Source organism: Rutidosis leptorrhynchoides, chromosome 11 (genome assembly GCF_046630445.1).
Source record: "Rutidosis leptorrhynchoides isolate AG116_Rl617_1_P2 chromosome 11, CSIRO_AGI_Rlap_v1, whole genome shotgun sequence".
Lineage (NCBI taxonomy): Eukaryota > Viridiplantae > Streptophyta > Magnoliopsida > Asterales > Asteraceae > Rutidosis > Rutidosis leptorrhynchoides.
The window spans coordinates 313136629-313141004 of NC_092343.1; the positions used below are offsets into that span (position 1 = coordinate 313136629).

The 4376-nt window shown below is 33.5% G+C and overlaps 1 long non-coding RNA gene across 3 annotated transcripts; it reads right to left on the reverse strand.

Annotated features, from left to right (window-relative positions):
• Positions 1–785: 785 nt before the first annotated feature.
• Positions 786–3067, reverse strand: LOC139877563 (uncharacterized). 3 transcript variants are annotated; one of them, XR_011768670.1, is made up of 6 exons: positions 2923–3067; positions 2767–2838; positions 2500–2543; positions 1962–2077; positions 1744–1839; positions 786–1226 (listed from the first exon to the last, which is right to left on the reverse strand). It is a non-coding gene; the product is annotated as an uncharacterized lncRNA (long non-coding RNA). The 3 variants fall into 3 exon arrangements; XR_011768669.1 differs by having other exon boundaries at positions 2767–3067; XR_011768671.1 differs by having other exon boundaries at positions 2728–3067.
• Positions 3068–4376: the final 1309 nt, after the last annotated feature.

Genomic DNA, 4376 nt, shown 5'->3' on the forward strand with positions numbered 1-4376 from the left:
TGATAAATGCGGCCTTCGTGTACAGATTGAAACCTCAAAAGAAATAATTTATCAGACAGAAAGCAAACAGTACATTATTTAGACCAATGATGGTGTCAGTCTACAACTGCATGTAGATACCATTACCATCATCTATTCCATAACTCACAATCCCATCTCCAATACCCTTCGCTCCGCATTCGAGTTCCTCCAGCAATCTAAAATTTTTCGGACCAAAAAAAAAAAGAAAAAAAAAGGAATAACTTTAAACACTTCAAAGACCAACATCCATATATCTAACAATCATTAGTATGCATACATATCTATATAAGAATCTAAAATACAAAATATTATAGAACTTTAATAACTAATTTGGACAAGTTATTTCAAGTGAATAGTTAAAACTTGCATATGAGTCTAACAAGATTGAGGGGTGCGCGCTTCTACTGATAATTGTATGCGATTACGATGGTTATTGACTACACATCGAAAGATAATTCTATGCAATTACGATAGTTATTTACCACACATCGTATTTACATGACAACGCAGTGCAGGGTGTAAAAGTTACCGAAACTCGTCTATTAAATATGAATATAATTTACATCCTAAAATATTCAATTGTTACAAACATGCAAATTTTACACGCTAAGTTGTTCTACGATCTAAAACTTACAAGTTCATAATTGGTACACATCAAAAGAGCAAGATGCCAAATTCACAACCATCAGTTTAGGCCACACACTTCTTCACAACCCATGTTGATGAGTAAATCTGACACTTACTTAATACTACACTTTTTATTAAGCACAGTAAAGAAAGCTACACAACTTTATTATGTTTTGTCAATCTTAACTTACAAGCCATATCACCACCACCATTACCTAACACCATCTGCAAAGTGGTGGTGGGTCAATCTTAACCTACAATTTTACAATCTGATTAAAGTAAGAGCCCCCACATCATAACACAACAGACGCTGATCATGTACAAATGTTAACCATTTTGGGCTTTAAACAACTACACATGGACTATCTAATCACCACATAAAAACAAACTGTGACAAGGTTACACCATTTGAATTAAAAATCACACATCTAAACTATATCTTCACAAATGAATGAAAATAAATACTTGCATAATCCACTACCACTGCAGCTGCATACATCTATTCGAAGATCATTTGCTGCCATTGCTTTAGCAAGGCAATTTTACTGTCATAATATTGCTAAAATTTATTGAACCACCTGCATTAACAATTAACAATAAGATTAAATCAAGAGCAGAAACGAATAAATTTGTTACTAAGAAAGTAAGAATCAAGTCAGCTAATGCACATATAATTTACAATTTGATTTATGCACACCAACAAATTTTGTATTTGTTATTTATGTGATGCAATCCATTATAATAAAGTGAGTACAGGTGTCAAATTAAGCCCAATTAAGATAATATAATGGTTATAAAAAGCTATACACAAAACGGGTCAAATGGGTCGAGACACACCCAAAGGTATCTTTTCAAGGCTAAAACCTCCTAAATACTTTTAAATGGAAATAATAGACAACCATTAAGATAATACATTATAATACATTGGTTATAACCATATTTGACACTTACACGAAAACTAAAATACATATGTGTAAACTAAAGGGTATTCTAGGCATTTGCTAAATCAGCTAACCCACATACATATGCACAATCATTTCTTCATTTTTAATTCTATACAACATGTTTAAAAACTGGGAGAAAATAAGTAAGTACCTCGAATCCTTGATCACGAGCCACGTCAATGATACTCTTTCGTGTGTTCCCCGGTAAGATAGTCCCTTTTATGTCAGGAGTGGATATAGTTTTGCCCTAAATCACATTTTAGAAATTCTTTCTTATATTAATTATAAAGTAAAATTTATTTTATCAACCCATAAGAATCGAGACCATGGAGAGAAAACATCAGGGCCAGTTACAGTTTTTGGAAATACCTTTACAACGAAAATATTGCAAGACGAAACCTCTTCCAAGTACTTCTTGTGCACACTATCAAGATACAAAACATCAGAATTGCCTTTAGCTTTTGCTGCACCTTGTGCCTAGGGACCTACAAAAAAAAGAGTCCCTTATTTCAACAAAATCAAAACAAAAACCTAGTTTCAAAGAATTTGTAACTATCATAATAGAAGTCCTTATTTAAAGAATTTTAACACAATCATAAAAAATTGTTTGCTGTAGAAATACTTTGACTTTGTCTATTCTAGTACTTCTTTCATAATTCGTTTCATTTAAGCATTCAATCAAACACTTAGAGCTCATAGAAAAACATACACATATTAATTTCTTACTCTCCGTTTCACAACAGAGAAAAAACATCATACATGTATTTAATGTTTAACAACATTGGCTATTAGGTAAGCAAATAAACAAATAATAACATTAATAAAGTAGAAGACGATAAGTATGAAAATTAAAAAAACAAAAACAAAAGAAAGATTGACATTAATAAAAAAAACATATTCATATTACCTGCAATTAATCTGCAAACTTCCAAATGGCTACGTATTTTAAGACTGTAGCAGTAAAAAATTGTTAATAAAAGCTATCAACATAAACAACAACAACAAAGAAAAGGCTGATAATTAAGAATCTTACAATAATATACTATCTGTTTCACAAAGCAACAAACGAAATAAACAATATAATGATTCGGAAGCAGAAAAGTAATACAAATAGTGTTATTGTAAGAAAAAGTACTTTTATTTATAAGTTAACAACGGTGGAAGTTGAACGTACCGGCGGTGGCCAGTAAGGAAGCGCCGAGATATTGTTGCCCATGGTGACAGAGATGGAAACCCTAATGAAACCCTAGAAATTGGAAGTGAAAGAATTAAACACAATGGTATGAAATGAGACAGGAAAATTACCATTAATAAAATAGAGACGTCTAACCCTAATATTTGCCCCATCTTCAATCGTTGCTCTAACAGATGCAAGCGAACCTGAAACACTAAATTGCTTCAATTGTTGTTTGCAGAAAGTAAATGGGTGTTGTGATGGTCAGATTACAAGAAAAAGTGGAAGAAACGTGGGTATGGTATGGGTTTAAGGTAAGGTGGGAAAAAAGTGGATATGGGGTGAAGGTATATATGTTAACTTACGCGTCAAACCGTACGTCATCTCAATAAAAAAATAATCCGTATCTGTTTGTGTCACTAAAAAAAAAAAAATAAAAAATACTGTGACAGTATCTGGGCCGAGTATCATATAAGCCCATTTGATTAAAATAGCCCTTTTAAAGAGCTTTTTTTGGAAACCAGCCACACAGGTCAAAAAATATATATGTAAAACCTATTATAAAGCATTTAAAAAAAACAAAGGGACAAAAATGGTGGATAAATGGTGAATAGTTAAAAATGGACTATTATAACAATCAAATAATGAATATAATGATTTACAATAACCTTACTACTCAAATAAAGGAGGCGCAACAAGGAGTTTTAAAAGAGGGAAATTTAAAGAATGAAATACCCAAAGGATCGGAGAAGCATCTTAATATTCGGGAAGATGGAACCCGATATAGGGCTGAAAGGATTTGGGTACCAAAATTTAGAGATATGAGAGAAATGGTACTTAGAGAAGCTCATAAAATCAGATACTCAATACATCCTGGAACGGGAAAGATGTACAAGGATCTCAAGAAACATTTTTGGTGGCCAGGTATGAAAGCCGATGTTGCTAAATACGTAGGGGAATGTTTGACGTGTTCTAAGGTCAAAGCGGAGCATCAGAAACCATCAAGTCTACTTCAACAACCCGAAATCCCGGAATGGAAATGGAAAAACATTACCATGGATTTCATCACTAAATTGCTAAGGACTGCAAGTGGTTTTGATACTATTTGGGTAATAGTTGATCGTCTCACCAAATCAGTACACTTCCTGCCAATAAGAGAAGATGACAAGATGGAGAAGTTAGCACGACTGTATTTGAAGGAAGTCGTCTCCAGACATGGAATACCAATCTCTATTATTTCTGATAGGGATGGCAGATTTATTTCAAGATTCTGGCAGATATTACAGCAAGCATTAGGAACTCGTCTAGACATGAGTACTGCCTATCATCCACAAACTGATGGGCAGAGTGAAAGGACGATACAAACGCTTGAAGACATGCTACGAGCATGTGTTATTGATTTCGGAAACAGTTGAGATCGACATCTACCGTTAGCAGAATTTTCCTACAACAATAGCTACCATTCAAGCATTGAGATGGCTCCGTTTGAAGCACTTTATGGTAGAAAGTGCATGTCTCCGATTTGTTGGAGTGAAGTGGGGGATAGACAGATTTTAAAACTGCATTTAAGTTCATGCGGTTCTTACTAGCAAACTTTACACCCTTAGATC